Source organism: Poecilia mexicana, unplaced genomic scaffold (genome assembly GCF_051168715.1).
Source record: "Poecilia mexicana isolate PSO_F unplaced genomic scaffold, ASM5116871v1 scaffold_5, whole genome shotgun sequence".
In the NCBI taxonomy this organism is placed as follows: domain Eukaryota; kingdom Metazoa; phylum Chordata; class Actinopteri; order Cyprinodontiformes; family Poeciliidae; genus Poecilia; species Poecilia mexicana.
The window spans coordinates 32,998,265-33,015,853 of record NW_028263374.1 but is presented as its reverse complement, the minus strand read 5'-3'; the positions used below and the strand labels follow the sequence as shown (position 1 = coordinate 33,015,853).

Sequence of the window (17,589 nt, the reverse complement as noted above, 5' to 3'; positions counted from 1 at the left end):
AATTAAGCTAAATACAAGGGAATCCAGGAGGAAAACCAGCTTGGACTATAACAGGAAATTGAGATTAGTGATGTATTAGGGTTAGGGTTAGTTTTCTTTTATATTGCTATTGGCCAAAGTCATTTATTTTTTTATATCGTTTCAGCCCGATGTTAGATTTCTTTTTTTTAAATATTGGTATCAGTATGCTAACAACTGATGTGTATTCCATCTATTTGTCGTTTGTGTTTCAGGAGGATGAGGACGTTGGTCATGTGACAGTGAAAGTGATGCAGCGAAGGATTATTGGGTGTCGAATATATCGACCTGAAATTTTATGATGATATTTTGTAGTAACTATTGTGACAACAAAATGAGCATAAAAAATATCTATTACTTCTTTTTAGCCAATTGTATGACAGTACAATTAGCTAAATTGTACTGTCATAAATTGCTGTGTCATAATGCGTTCATAATGCCATAAGCATAAACGCTGCTCTTGATAAACATACCTACTTGAAATCAGATTCTTTAGGACACCAGTCACATAAGGAAGTGTGATTTATATCACTAAACTGCTCATGGAGACTTTATTCAATTACGCCTGAGCAGCTAATCGCTGCTAAGGCTACTGAATTTGAAGGATTTCTCCTTTAAAAAAAAAAAACATTCCCTTGCCACTTCACATGGCTCTTAGGAGGCCTAAATATATTCGAAAACTCACCAAAATTGTCCACCATGCAAGACTTTTGGATTTCAATTAAATCAAAAGCAGGTCTGGCCAAACTGCTCTACAGCGCCCCCTAAAGTGAGATAGAACAAACCGTACATCATACAGATCTGAAATTCAGTATGTAGGTAGAACACCTAAAATGTACAGGGAGTCAGCTATTTTGGGTCAAAGGTCAAATTTTGGCCATTTTTGACATTTACACACCTCAAACTTCAACAAACTCCTTCTAGGTATTTTCATCTGTTCAATCTCGGTCAGTATGCAGTTTTGGGATCTTATTAAAGCAATGAGTTTTTTTAGCACATTTAGGATGCATGGCCAAGCGGTGCACCTAGCTTACTCACCATAGCAAACAAAACACTATAACTTTCACATGCAAAAGTCAAACTGTACCAAATGTAGTCATCCATGTTGGATTTCCTGATAATTTAATGTGGTCATATGACTACAACATCTAAAACCTGCCTCCTCAGAACAGGAAGTTGCTTTTTTTTCTTGGAAAGTTCCATCTCTGATCCCCTTGACCTAATCAAGTTTATCTTGTCTCAGAAGACAGATAACATGTTCATCTCACTTGCTTTAAAGCACAGTTTTTGCTGGAGGGCGTGGCCATGATGGCACAGCAAAGTCAGACGTCACACAGTTGCCATAAGTTTGACTTTAAATTCCACATATTTTAGCTGAGCTGCACCAATCTCACTGTGATCGATCTTAATCTACCCTCCAACAAGAACACAGTGTAATATTTGGTGGGTGTGGTCTAATTCCTCCACAGCTTTAAAAAAAATGATCCCCAATTTGGTACACATGTGCATCTTCTACGGACGAACCAAAATATCTCCTGAAGCTGTGGTCCAAACTCAACAGGAAGTCAGCCATTTTGGATCAAAGCCCCATTGTGTTTTTTTACACATGTTGTATCTGAGCGAACTCGTCCTGTAGTTGTTGACATACAGACTTCAGAATCACTCAGCAGAGTCCTGAGGAATTGAAGGTCAAAGTTATCAAAATCTTTTTCCTACATCACAGCGTGTGTCTCAAAATCTGGTCATTGGCCATAAAACAATAAGGTGGAATAACTTCCACCCACAAGCGCCTGGCTGCATAAAACTTTCTTTCTGTTATAACAGACCAGAACTCATCACATTCATATGGTCAAATGGTGACATCACCTTAGCCCTACCCCCTTCCAACAGGAAGTCACCTGTTTTTCTGCTGGTTTTCTTCCTTTTAGTCTTTGATTTATGGAGATATAAACCTGTTTAATGACATAGTGCATGAAAGTAAATCCTTCTCTCAACACTAGTTGATGACTAAACCTTGTGGGAGTGGTTGAATGGCGAATTCTAATCCCTCACCTTTTGCATATGGTTGGCTCTAAATCACATGCATCTTCCACTTTGCACCAAACTTGATATGATTGACCTTTGTTAATCTCTCATGGTTGCCATGAGGCCAGAGCTGTGTTGAGCTTCGAGGGCAGTAGAGTTGAAAGTGCTTATTGCTCCATGTCCTAAGTCAGAAATTCCTTAAAAAAAAAATCATATTTCGTTCATTGTTGGTAAAGCGGTAAAAATGGCACAAGCTTTTTTATGCGATATATATTTTGTCGTCGATCACTTTTAAAGGAAGATATCCTTTAAAACACGATTCTTAGTTTTGTACATTATTGCGTTTTTTTAAATATGAGTACTTTTTAACATCTTGTAAAACTAATGTACTGTTGAAGCACAACAGTCAGTTTAATTTTGTATTTAAGTATTTAATTCCATTTGGTAGCTGATTTCAGACTGGTTTTGTTAAATTAGTTTTTACATTAAATTTATTTTGTATTTTCCTTACCATGTTAAGTGTACTGTGTGATTTTGTACATATTTTTATATGATTATTTTTTAATGTAGTAATGTTATAAATACCTCCTCATCCTCCAAAACCAAAGAAAAAGCAGAACATGTGGATTATTATTTGTGATATAGTTATCAAGGTATTTAAAATACATATTGTCATATCATTTTTTGGCAATATCACCAAACCCCTAGATCAAAGCGTATTTATTCATTAGAATGCCCCACTCAGTGTTCAAGCATAACAAATAATCTGTAATTAAAATACTTGAAATTTGATATTTATTTACAGTCAGATTTATTTAATCTAACTGAGCTTTAGTCATTTTTAAAGAAGAAACAAATGTCTTTAGATGTTAAAGTCAGCAGAAGGTGAATGGGAACAACTTCAAGCAATTTCTGAGCTTTATTTGAAAAAAAAAAAAAACAAAAGAAAAGAAATGAATATCATAAATCGTTTTTATCTTCAAAATGCATGCACCACTTTATTGTGGTCTGTTACATAACACACCAATATAATGTTTAAACTTGATAAAAAATAAAAAAAGTTCAAGGGTTATGCATATTTTCAGACATCACAGGGACGTCTACATGCTCCCTGCTCATGTAAGACAGGCATAAACAACCGACAGATGTCCAAACTATTTCATTGGCAAAAGACAAGGGACGAGAAAAGCCGTCCAGATGAAATATTTGTCTGTTGATAAGTTGCACCTACAGCAAAAACACACGGTCAGAGACGCTAATCTGCACTTTTTGATCCTCCTTCCACTTGGCCCAAGTCTCCCGCTAGAAAGCAAACTAAAGACTTTATGGTCACTTCAAAAATCTGCTAAAGGACACAGCCTTTTCAGTGGAAAACAAAATACAGCGCAGTCACATGGTTATTGCTCCAGCTACTCCCTTTTTCCCTTATGATAAATAATCAAACATGCCATTCAGAGCAAACAAAGCTGGAGAGCACTGGGGATAGAAACAGAATGGTCTCAAAAAACAGCCGACGATACCAAGAAAAGCAAAGCGTTGTGTTCCCACAGTGAGCTGGCCGGCCCTCACACCTCCACCAGTAAACCATCTGAGTAAATAAGCTGCTTCATTCTTTCCGTGTTCCCCCAAGAAGATCGCCCACAACCAAACTCATCAACATAGAAGATCATCTCTACCTCTTCTTTTCAATTATTTGTCAACTTTTAACAATTGGTTCAAAAAACAACAAAAAAAAAACACTCATTGGAACGTTTTTTTTTTAACGGTGAGAAAAGCCGGCAGAGAGGTGAAAGAGCGACATGTGAAAAAGGGAGTGAAACCCGTTAAAGACTGTGTGAAAGTAAGTTATCAACGAGGAAACAGAAAAAAAGGCTGGGGTGAGCGCAGACAAAAACAGATACCGGCGAGGGCTTGGTGCCAGTAAAAGTTTAGAGGCACAGAGGCAGTTGAAACCAACAGCTGTGTGGCGGCCTGTGTGTGGGTTGTGCAGACTGACCCCTCCCAGACACACGGCGGTGGGATGATATCATGAGGCACAAATACAACCGCAGGCTACAGAGAGAGGCCGCGCTGCGTTTGACCAAACTTAACTGAGAGGCCGCAGAAGAAAAGACAAAAAAGCAACTTCTCTTTCTGCCTCAGTCTGGATGCGTCTCATGCAGGGACAAACACATTTTGTTCTGCATACATAATTGTGTTGTTTTGCATTGAAATTCACTGGGGAAACCCCCCTTCAAAGTACGGACACTCATATAGAAAGTCTTCAGATTCAAAGTAAGAAGTTTGTGAGCAAGTTTCACTCCCACGCCAGGGCCAATATTTACATCTTACATTTCAGGTACTGGGTTTTTACTCCAAAAAACAACTTTAAATGTGACAGAAAAACTGGAAGTATCTATAAAATTAAGATGTTGGGCAGAGGAGACTGGGAAATTATGAAAAATAGGTGCCATTATAGTGTTTATGACTGTTTTCATTTAATTTTCATTTAGAATCTTATTTTTAAGTGAATACATTTCACATATAAATAATGTCCTAAGTACATTTTTTGCCAAAAGATGATTTAGACAAAAAAAAAAAAAAAATCACTTTTGGCAAGAAATAAATTCTTAGTTTAGGAAGGTAACAATAACATGCAGTGTGAACTAAGAAAACAAATCGATTCCTTTAATTAGAAGGAACTATATACAGAAATAATTGAAAACAATATGTAAAATAAGTTAAAGATGTGAAAACAATTTAGGAAGGATAATAGTGTAGATTTGGGAAAGGAGGTAATCATATTAAAGAGACAAAAATAAATACATTAAATAATAATAGTAATAACAATAAACAAAAACATCTTACAAATGTAATCCCACAAGTTCTGACAAGCTATTATAATTAATAAAAATAGCTGAGAAACACACAGCAACAATATCGTTGAGTACACCCAAAGGCTGGTGTTGCCTGGTGCAGCTTGAGGAGTGTTTACTCGTATCTTTTTTTCCACTACCTGATGACACATGCAGTAAAATGTGTGTACGGTGTGTCTATGTGTGTGTGTGTGTTTGTGCATCTGAGTTTACAGTCAAGGGTGTTCAAACGCAGAGTTGAGTCAACAAGCTATGATAGGAAGTTCAGACAGTAATGAATGAAAAGATCCATTTCTGGGAAGTCTTTCTCCACAGTTGTCAATATAAAAGAAACATTGAAAAACTGTTAATATTGGCCATAACAACAAGCCTTTTCATACAGTGTTCTCTAAGAACTTTCCACTGAGAAACACCATGAAAATGTAAGAAAAACTGTAAAATAAATACATAAATACATGGATAAAAGACTGTTAGCTTTATGCTGTTGGCAAAAGAGTTTCTGTCATCGAAGGATGCAGAGAGATACCCTCAAAAGATCAGAATATGACAAATTTCACCATGACCAGCTGCTTTGAGGGGCTTGAAAATGAAATATTTTTCAAATCAGTCAACATAAGCCCCACCAGGTTTAACTGAAAACCTCTTCACTGTCTAAGTACTTACTGAGGGGAAAAGATGCTTGGCTCCATTTCTTTCCATTTTGATCTTTTGCCACATTGGACATTTGAGTATATGAATTATTTGGGCATAAAAAAAGGAATATGGAACATGATGTTAGTCTTAATCATACTCATCCACTGACAACAATCAATCAATGGAGGAAATGGGGAACATTTTGGGATTTTGAGTCACCCAAAAATCATTCCCAAAGCACCAACATGAAACTGTAGTCCTAGTTTGCAAATCTGTTGTGACTAAAAAAGTGATGGATTTTCAAAAATGCATCACCTTGTGAAATGTCTTGCTCATTGCAGATTGTCATACTTTTAATCCAAACAAGGCTATTCCACACAGATAGCTAATCTTGTTACTAATATTGCAAATAGAGTTAAACATTGTAGCTGTTTTTCTTAAACCCAGATCACTTCAGATGAACTCTCAAACAGGAAAAACCACAGTGAGTCACTGGAAACAACTGTAAAGGTTAAGAGGCGTGCTTCTGAAGTCCTTGACAAACAAAATTGTATTTTTAGTGGTAGCATTATTTGATTGGTTGGATTTTGAACTGCAACCAGCGCGAGTTACACACAGCAAGAAACTGCTCACGCTCTTGAAGCAGATGATCTGATAATGCCACAACACTTGCAATAGTGCATTTGTTACTGATTCTAACATACAGTGATTTGAAATGATGGAAAAGCACAAAAAGGCGCAGAAATCGAATCGAGATGATAGTTAAGTTTAATGCTGCTTATAATATTGAAGGAAGAACTTTCCTTCACTAAGTTGAGGTCAGAAATATTTCTTTATGAATGCAATAAAATGCTCAGATATTTAGCTCTTAAATTATTTGCACATTTTAATTTGATTTTCTTCTATTTTATCACTTCATTTTATTTATCCCAATAGTGTTTTTAAGTTTCAGCTATTGAAGTACTTTAATGTACTGGCAAACTACATTAATAAAAATAAGTAACACACACAGCAACAATATCGTTTAGTACACCCAAAGGTTAGTGTTGCCTGGTGTAGCTTGAGGGTTAGAAAAATCATATTTTTTCAGTAATTACCTATCTTGAACAATTCTGCTTCAAATAAAGAACCCCATGTTTACTCAAATATTAATTAATAATTTACATCTTAACCCTTTTATGCATGAATTATGATCCTTTGTGTCAGGATTTTTTTTATTTTTTTAAATTTTCTTAAGGCATAAAAAATGGTAGGAAAAAAAATAGTAATTAAATTTTTATTTTATTTTATTTTATTTAGGTGATTAATTGTAATTTTCTCCAAATACAAAGTTGTTATTTGAAAAATACATCAGTAGTGTTCTGATGTCACAATAGGTTTTTTTTTTACCTGCAAGAGTCGACTACAGTAGAAGGAGGCAAAGGGTCGGTTGGCATGCTTTTTTGTCTGTCGGCCATATTGGATTTTAATTAACAAAAATAATTTCTTGCATTTGCAGCTGATGGCCAGTAGTTGATAGTGTATTTTATGATGCATTAGTGTCCACTTCAGTGGTCTGTGTGCATTTATAACATAAAAATCCACAAGAAGATCAAGAAACTGGCTTTTCGATTGCTGTCCACTATAGTGACCACTATGCATGAAAGGGTGAATATTGATTTGATTAACATTGATTAAAAAAAAGTATACCTATAATACTGTGATTTTAAGTCAAAAATGTGGGTACACATACATTTTGTGTTTGCCTATCTAAGGAAAATAATTTCACTGCAAAAACACAAAATCCTAACAAGTATTTTTGGTCTAGTTTCTAGACCAAAAATACCATCACACTTCAAATTGCATAAAAATAACTGACAAATAACTTTTCAGTAAGATGTAGGAGCTTGTTTTAAGTCAGCAAGTATTTAATATTAATGAAAAAGTATTAGATTCACTGACAGATAAAAAGTTATAAGTGCAATAATCTGCCAGACCTAGCTTTGCACAATCTGAGTTCCACAGCTGTATAAAAGTCAACAATCATCTCATTGATACACAAACAAAAACGTCATGTGAGCATATTTAAATGCCTGGTGGGCCTCACTGTCAGGAATGCTGCTGTCAAGCTTGTGTTTTTAAAAAGAGCAGTGGAAGTGACGTACCTTCAGGAGGCCTCACACTGGGCAACAATAACACTTTGTGAAGAATTACATGAGTGCTTAGACAGAAAGCCGCTCTTCTGTTTCAGAGCATTCTGCTTCCTCCTCTGTCGCCTCTGAATATGGTCTGCTTTTGATCTAACATTCAATAGGTTCAGGCGCCTGGTACAGATTTCAAAACTGCAGCGTGATCAAATGGAAATGAACATATGTTAGGTTTAGATAAACAGTTGGAAATTGCTGAGTTTCTACTTGTTATTCCTCTGACCTTAAAACTTACTTGACATGGCTAAAATGTTGTTTGCTAACTTGTGAGAAACTGTTTTTTGAAATACCGTTTTAAAAAAACATCTAAATCAAGCCACTGCAGTTCTGGTTGTGCTGTTTTCACACGTTTCACAGTTTTCTCACGCCATGACGAGACACTCCTGGTTTTACTGTTTGGAATTTACTGATGCTAAGCAACACATACATAACTGACATGAAATCAAAAAAATAGAAATTAGGTTTTACTTATACATGTATTCAAACATGGGAATCAATACTTTATAAGACAACATTTCAACAGAGCAGCCAGTCTTTTGGGAGTGTTGTACATTTATTATCATTCTTTACATAATAGCTCACGCTCAGACTGAATGGAAACCATCAGTTTTTAAGTTTGGCCACATATTTTCGATTGGATTTAGATCTGAATTTAAATGAATATTCTTTGATCTAAACCAAGCTACTACAGTTCTGATTGTGCTTTTTGAGGGTCAATGACCTGCTGGAAGGTGAGCCACCACCTCAGTATTCTAATAGGTGGGAATGCCATCACCAGGATGAGGATGAGGATGGTAGGATGAGGATGAGGATGGTAGGGTCAGAGTGATTTGCGATTTAGTTTTCCTTCATAAATTACATTTTGCGTGTAGGTCAAACATTTCAACTTTCGTCTAATTTGACCACAGTTCATTCTTCCACAAATGTTGCTGTAGCAGTGGTGTAGTAAACAAGTACTAGTTAGCATGGAAGCTAATTCTCTCTTTGCTCAGCCAAAGGTTAAGGTTAACCCAGCTCAGTTTAGGTGGACAGTCATCTCTTAGAATGTTTGCATGGATTCCATAGTATATTTTCATATTAACAACTTAGTGCTTTATGAGATTTTCAAAACTTGTGATATTAACAATCTAATCCTTCTTTAAACATCTCTACAACGTTATCCTCAGCCTGTGTGCAGTTTCCTTCGCTCATTATTGCATAGTTTGATATCTGATGTTCTCTAACAAACGTCTGAGGCTTTCACTAAACAGCTTTAGTTATCCTGACGTTACATTGCACCAAACAGAACTCTATTTATTCATCAGGTTACTTTTAAAGGTAACTGCTTGCACAGAATTTTATGTAGAGGTTTTAGAGTACTGGAGTGGCTGAGAAAAATTACATTTGTGGTTTTGACATGACAAAATGTGAAAATGTTCCACTTCTTCCATTAATCAACTTTTCTTTCTTTTTTTTTACTAAAACTTAAACACTGGCTTGAACTAGTGATCAATCATTTTTACAGTGGACCACTGGTATTCGTCATCCAGCAATAGCTAATATTCACTATTGCTGGAATAGGTGAGATCACCTCTAAAATTGCTTAGAACTGATTATTTTACTTTAATGTATCCTGGTGTTAAGTGATTTATAAAGTAAAAATAGTGTTTTAAAATCCATCCTCTGAGCTCCAGGGAGTCAATGGAAGACTTTAGAACTGGGGTGATGTGCTCTATAGTTCTGGTTTTAGTGAGAATGGGAGCAGCAGCTGCAGATGGAGGATTAATTTTTTTAGGCAGACCTTTGAAGACACAGTTGCAGTAATCAATGCAACTAAATATAACCACATGGATGAGTTTATCTAGATCTTGTTGAGACATAAGTTCTATAATCCTGGAGATGTTCTTCAGGTGATAGAAAGCCGACTTTGTAATAGCCTTTATGTGGCTCTGAAGGTTCAGGTCAGAGTCCATCACCACACCCAGATTTCTGGCTTGACTGCTAGTTTCCAGCTATAATAACTGAAGCTGTGTGTTGACTTTAAAAACAACAAAGCGGTTGGTTATTGCTAGGAAGCTATTTAACTGTTTTTAAAGCTCAATTGATAAAATATACTTTATTATGCATTAATATGCACAGTGGAACCCTTTTTGGTACTAGCACAGAAGCTAACATCCACAATCTTCCTTATCTCTGCTTTTGGAGATAAAGGCAAACAGCTTCAAGGGAAATAAAAGCCACTGGACTAGTTGCTGTGCTGCTAGCCAACAGCATGTCAAGTCGTATTGTGCCAAAGTATTTCAGTATCCAAAGTGTATTTCCTGTCAAATATGTTAAATATAGCCTATGGGAAAATTCACGAAACAGTTAAATCTTCTGCAAATAATTTGGAGTCATGTCCCACAGAAATATCTGTCAACAGGCGGATTTCTGTTTGTTGTACTTTTTTTTTTACAATTTTTATTTCATTTTCTGTAAAAAAGTATTGTTCTCATATTGGCTTCATGAACACAATAGGACATATGTTAACCATGATGTTCCCGTTACTGCAGGCAGTAAGATGTAAGAAGAACAAATACATTTATATTCTACAGTGGCATATGAAGAAACTTCTACATGCTGAACTCATAGGTATGTCCGTAAATAGAGACAACAAAAAGTCTGTGAAAACGCTAAAAGATCTATTCATTGTGTCACTGTCTCTTGGAAGGAAACAAAGACACGTTTAAGATGTCATCAGAGTGACTGAACAGGAAGTTATGAGCAAATTCTGGTATTTTAAAGACAAAAAAAAACAATAATGCAAATAAATAATTACAAAATATCTAAGTGACATTTATTCCATTACCAAATATTAAATCAGGTTACAAACATTTACATTTTTGCTCTTGGGTATTTCTTTGAGCAGCTACCTTTTTCTTTTACTTGAGAAAAAATATGTCACAGAATTACTACTTCAACTCGATTTGCTTTTCTATCTACCTCTTTTATAAGTCTACCTACAATTATATATTTTTGGTTAATATTTAATTTGAAGGCTAAAAGAGACTTTTAGACAAAAGAGACTTTGTAAGCATGACTTTAAGGACATAAAAAGTTTGAGTGAGGGGGCAAAAGTGTACTGCAGGACGGGGCAATTGGCCTCCTTTGCCTCCCTGTAGATCTGCTCCTGATATTCTGTTGTTACAGAAACGGATGACAAGGTATGTGCACCAAGTCATTTGCAATCTTCTTTTTTATTTTCCACAGTTGAAATGTGTTCAAAGATCACATCCCTCCCTCCTCATGTTAACACAACTTCCTCAATAAACAACACACATTTTTATCTGCATCTACTTTTATACCATATTAGTGAACAGAGGCCAGAGCGTCTCTTATGTCCCCGAGGCTATCACTGTGTGATAAGTGAACAGCTAAGTACTGGATGCCTTTATGCGCAGTCTGCACATGTGGATTATTTACAGGCTTTGGGGTTTCCTGCTGCTAAAGCCAGCCCTGGGTGTCTTATAAATCCCAGCTCAGAGCATCGCCACACAGTCAGGTCTGATTTCAGTTGAATCCTTCGCTTCACCTTTTCCTCCACACAAACTCCAACAGAGATGCTCTTTTTCTGTTCAGCTTTCATCGAATTTACCTGATGTGACATGGGGATACAAGCGCTTCTGTAGGTTTCACCAACTCAAACCTAAGGCTTTTTAAAACATTTATGAATGTAATTTAAGACCTATATCTCCACAGAAATCTACAAACAATACCCATAACAGATGCAAAAAGGATTTGAAACCAAATCCTGCTTTTCTAACTGAGAATACATTTGTTCAATTGATTCCAAAAGAATTTAGAAACTAGATGTCTTTGTGTTAAGAGGAAATGTGCAAAATCCTTTGAAGTTTTGAACAACATCTAACAAGCTGGACAGCAGGAAACTATGGGGCCAGCATAGTTTACCAATACACATCAACAGAAACGTGTGTGTGTGTGTGTCTCTGTGTGTGTCAGGGTCTTCTTGTTACGGCTGGGGAAGTCTTTGAACGCGCACTGGCTTCAAGCAGATTGCTCCTAATTGCTAGAAGATGTGCAAGCAGGTGTAACTGGATCCCTGTGGCCACCGAGAGATGAGGAGAAGGAATGAGATGCGCATCTGTTTGTGTGTGCGTGTGTGTGTGCGTGTGTGTGCGTGTGTGTGTGTGTGGATTCTTCTCCTGTTTACTCCGCAACCGTGTTTCTCCAGGCTTTATTAGAACGTGGCTCAGACAGACAGAAACAAAACAATTAATAGGTTAGCTCTTAATGTAGTACAGCTCACAAGATAGCAGGCCTTCTCGTCTTTCTCTGCAGCCTCTTGGGTTGAGGGGGGCTCAGAACTGGCGGCCTAAATGTCAAGGTTATCTGCCTGACTTTCTGACTGACTGTGCATCTCAAACTTACCTGACATTTAGAGCTCATGCTCTTGCTTTTACAAAGACACAGACCTCTGTTCCTGAGCAGAAACCAAGCTCATCTGTCGTTATACACATCTGTCAGACATAATGCTCTCAAGACTTACCAACAATAGTTTTAGAATGTGGGTGCCTACCTTCATCAGACAAGTTATAATGATAGAGCTGTCACTTACATGTTTTGCTGGACAATTGTCCTGGAAGTTATTGTGATAAACTATAATATTATTTTATGACCATTTTCAAGTAATATAATAGTAATAGCATAATAATGCAAGATCACTCTCTCAAGGATCAGTAATTTAATTTTAATTTCTAATGAACATTTAATTCTGGAAATGGAAAACATTTTAAATATTAAAAACAAACAACCAAACAACAAACAAAATATTTGTACACAAAACTGTCCTTCAAAAAAAGAAGAGAGACCAATGCACCAGACTGAAGACTTTTGTTATCCAGTCTGTGGTAGAAAAACAATGGAGCAAATGGAAATTAGGTTTATTGAAATAATGCAATTAATTGATTTATTGCTTATTGTGACAGGTTTCTATGATGCTTCAATTGTTTTAAAGCCATAGCTCTCCACTGGCTTTTGCAATCTTAAATATTTAACAACTTAATTTTAGAAGTCAAGGTGCAGGTATAGGAGTCTCTTTTCAGCCAGCTAACTGGCACTGCATAGCAACGTGTGGGAGAGGGGCAGCTCTACGCTACTCTATGCTCAGTGCACCTGGGTATAACTACTGCGTTTTCTCTGGCATCTTAAAAAAGGACTTTAATCTGTGGGAACAATATGAAAAACAGCTTCAGTCAATCTGAGACCTTTAAAACGCTGTTGAATAGCAAGTACCTACGTACAACTGGCCACGACTCAGAGCCTTTTTCAGTTATTCACATATTTGGAAAGTGTAGATTTCCAATTTTGTGATGTATGGACAAAATCAAATATGAAGAAATTAAGAAGATATGGCCATTTGAGTGTTTGCACGCAGAAAACAAGATTTCTAAAAAAAAAAAAAAAAAAAAAAAAAAGAAGAACAGCTCTGAACTTGAGGGTGTTACTAAAGCTGTTTAGTTTGCAATAACTTCATCGCCTCTGCTGTTTCTTAAATCTGGTCGCCAAGTCTTCTTCAAATTTTTGATTGACAGCAACCGATTCATCCACATGGTTGATCAAATATAGACTTAAGTATTCTACACTATTTTATTGAAGCTACAGTTTCAATGGAAAAGTCTGTGAGAGTAAAGAGTGAAAAAAAATATATACAGGAAACAAATATTCTCTTGTGGTTCTCGTGTTTCCAATGTAATGAATGGTTTTATTGACTAGAAGTGTCAAGAGTTCTGAAGAATGAAGACAGGGAGGATCCTAAATAAACTCCAGTGGAGGAAATGCTATTGCACAATTGTCTCACAATTGCTTGCGTTAATAAACTCTACAATCTTTACAAAGCATCTTCAAAACCGACATTCTGCTATTTACAAGTTATCTGAAAATGTGAATAAATCTTTGGTCCAACAACAAAAAAGTAAAAAAATCATGTTGAACGGCATAAGTTCATAAGTTTGTTTAGTTGTTAGCATGTTGCTACTAACCTGAATGACTCTGTCTCTGTGACATACCAATAGTATCGAGTTTGGAACCCTACTAGCTACTGAGGAGAAATCCTGTAAACCACATTGTCAATCTAAAGGCCCAGGAGCCGAATTCGGCCCGCCATGAAGGACATGCAAACAGAACCTTAAAAATAATCATTGTATGCTTAAATATTATTTTATCAATCAAATGTAAGCAGTTTTCAACAAAAAAGGATTAGAGCAACAGAAAAGGAAATCTGATTTTTATTTATTTATTTATTTTTACTTTCTCAGAATTTACCAGAATTATTCTGACTTTAATCTTCTAAGATCAAAAGTCAGATTTTGGAGAGGAAGGGTAAATCAGAATTCTGTGTAAAAACTCATAAACCTGAGAAAAAAGTCAGAATTATGAGATTTCTGAGCAAAACAATTAATAAATTCTCAGAAAAAAATTCAGAATTCTGGAAAAAAGGGTCAGAATTTAAGAAAAAAGTTTAAAAAAAAATTATTTTAAAAAAGTCACAATTCTAAAATGTTTTCTCAAAATTGTGACTTTTGACATCAGAAAACTAAAGCCAATTTATTTTTTATTTTTCTTGTGGTCATAATCTTTCATAGTTTTCATCTGTGTTCTGCCAAGTTAAGCAGTGTGAAACGAAGTTCAGTATTATTTAACTTTAGTACTCATTGAGTGCAGAGCCGGGTAATTATTCATGTTTAAAGGTCTGTTAATGAGTTTCATCAATACATTTTATGACAAGCAGCCAGTTGACGTTCATAATCTCTTTCAACAACACTGTCCAGGCTTTCCAAACTTTTCCTAACAGATTTCCAAACTAATTCATGTAGAATACATAAATAAATCAATTTTTAATACCCCACTTCGAACCATTAGATTCCAATTCTTTACCTACGCTTTTCAACTCATCTATTAATATTTATGGCAACACTAAACATTTTGAATATCCAAGTTAGACTTACAAAACCTGCTTTTAATAAAAATCCCATTATGTTTGTGTAAGATCACTGTTCTTGTCCTGTAACAGGTAATGTGGTGCCGTGACAAATGTTCTTCAGGGGGAAAAAAGACAAAGAAAAACAACACAAAGGCAAATTATGAAGTGTAAGTGACTAAGGAAAGGGCTGTGAAGTGGAACTAATGATGGAGGGAGTGGAAGTAACACATGGAGGAAGAGAATAACAGTGGCAAGCAGAAGAAAGGAGGGAGGCAGGGATGGGAAATATGAGAATGTGACAGAGAAGAGGCAAAAGTTGCGGGAGGTGCAGAGGGGAGGGTAAACAGTGCCCCAACAAGGCGGTTCGAGGCACTTGGAGCCTGGTACAGAGGAGTCAACACCCCTCAACCCCTTCCCTTACACTCTCCATAACCCGGCGAGGTCAGCTCAGCTATGTGGGCCTGACAGCTTCCGTTTGCTGTGTGTTCAGAGTTTGTTTGGATTCCCCCAGCCTTGCTTAGCCAGCAGCTTAACAACAGATGGCTAAAGAGTAGGGCTCTATTCAGAGTTGTCTGGATCAGAAAAATCACACCAAGAAAAGTAAACAAGCTGCAAACAAAACACACAGACATCCTGAGAGCACATATATGCAAATTACATGGATTGAAAGAGTTGAACATGCTGCAAAAAGAAAAAAAAGAAAAAGAAGAACACAAGTACACCTTGGAGTGATAAAGAACACTTTATCACTTCTGTCTCAGCTACTGTTGGAGACAGTAGCTGAGTTTTAATTACTGTGCTAAACTTTGTTGATACTACAAATGTCAAAAAAACAACATTGGCAGAGAGAAGCTACTCTCTCGTTCACTGGGGTGAACCTCAATGTTACAGGCGCCAAGATGGGGATGAGCAAGTTTGCCCACTAATGGCCGGTGTCTCTCATCTGGTACAAATCCAGAGTGGAATACTGTCCAACCCTTCTCAAGGAGACTGGTTCCAGAATCAGGTGACCTGAGTCTGGGCGAGGGAACACTGTTTCAAATGATGGTATTTATCATAAGTACACACTTCGTGTGGTTTGTAATCGATCAATTGTCAACTGGAGTAAACAGACACTAGAAAGGTCATTTGCTGGAAGAATAACATAGTCAGGACAGTAATTAAACCAAAACTGTACAAACAACATATATATTTTGCTTTTAAGATATGAAAATACTTTATCTGTGAATGTTTTACCCAGGGTAGGATTAGAGTTAGTGGCAGTTTTAGCATCACCTGGTTCAAATCATATATTAAAACAATACTCCTATTGAGCACCTTTTGCTGTCCAATTATTGATTGGTTAATAGATTACAAAAACTAATCAACAGATCAGCTATACACTGCATAGATGCTAAGTCAAGCAGATCAAACAGAACTTTTGATGTTAGAGGTTTTTTTTCCTTAAGCAAACATTTTATTGCCTAAAATGTTTTTTTTTCTGATTTAAAAAATTAACTGAATCGTTTATTTGCATATTTTAATGTATTTCTAATATTATATAAAAAGGCTCAAGTGGTTAAATAAAAGATCTGTAGAATGTTCCAAATTATTCATCCGATCCATCATCAGAATAATTGACCGATAAATGGATTAATCGTCAGACTAATTGATTACTAAAATAATCACTAGTTGCAGTGATAGTTGCAAATAAGAAAACTGCATTTCCACCATAGCATAATGGAAATGCAGTGTCCTACCACTGATGACTGGATAAAACAATATATGTCACAGAAAAGTTGTCCATTAATAATCCAGTTCAGAACTCAAAACTTTTGCCTTGTGATTGATGGTATGCATCCTTTTGACTGTTGTATGTTTGATAACAGATACTGAAAACACAAAAAATGTAAAATATGAAAAAATGCAGGCGAACACAACATATACAGTCTGACTGCGGCGAACAACTTCCTGAGACGGTTCCATAACCGAGGGACATCTCAGCCAAACAATGCCGTTCCCCCCATACTCCTGTCGTTATTAAGTGAATGCCGCGTTCATTACAGCTTTAGTGCGGTGTAAACTCATAAACACCCTCCTCGAGTACAAGAGGAGCTGTCAACTAAATATTGTTTCTCTCAGGAGTCGCTCTTCCACCTCAATTACGCCTTTCAACTTCACGGCCTCAGCGTGATAAAGTGGCAGTTAAAATCATTCACATTAATACGCCATTGTGCATCTGCTGCTAAAGGTAATTAAAGAAGTAAATGACTCATAAGAATAGACGTATTAGCCAAAAAATGAACAGCAACTGGGCTGCCTGGTGAAAATATGTACCATTAAGATACTGCATTTTCATACTGAGGTAATCAGCTCCACTAGCCTGATGCTGATTTAATCCACTCCAGTGGAAAGTCTATCAGTGCACAGCCTCGTGTCACTGACTCTTATGCTTGCTTGCCAAGCAGGGGCGGATCTCGATATCTATGGGGTGGCAAGATATGCCAGTGTATGTTCATATATTAAAAACAAAAAAGAATTCTCTCTCTCTCTATCCCAGAGGCCTGGGAGCTTGAGGTTCTCCTCCAGTATCCTGGCTGTTCCTAGAACTGCACCTTTTTCTGGACTGAGATGTCTGATGTTGATCTGTTTGAGCCACTGTCCAGTTTGGGGGTGACTGCCCCGAGGGCCCCGATGACCACAGGCACCACTGTGGTCTTCACCTTCCAGGCCTTCTCCAGTTCCTCTCTGAGGCCCTGGTATTTCTCCAGTTTCTCCTTTTTCCTGATGTTGTGGTCACTTGGTATTGCTACATCCACCACAACGGCTTTCCTCTGTTCTTTATCCACCACCACAATGTCCGGTTGGTTCTCCATTACCATCTTGTCTGTCTGGATCTGGATGTCCCACAGGATCTTAGCTCGGTCATTCTCCA

At 36.7% G+C, this 17,589-nt stretch overlaps 1 protein-coding gene across 7 annotated transcripts in view; it reads right to left on the bottom strand.

Moving 5' to 3' along the window:
• foxp1b (forkhead box P1b) overlaps positions 1–17,589 on the bottom strand; it is a 312,762-nt gene that overhangs the window by 107,421 nt on the left and 187,752 nt on the right. The window lies entirely within an intron of this gene.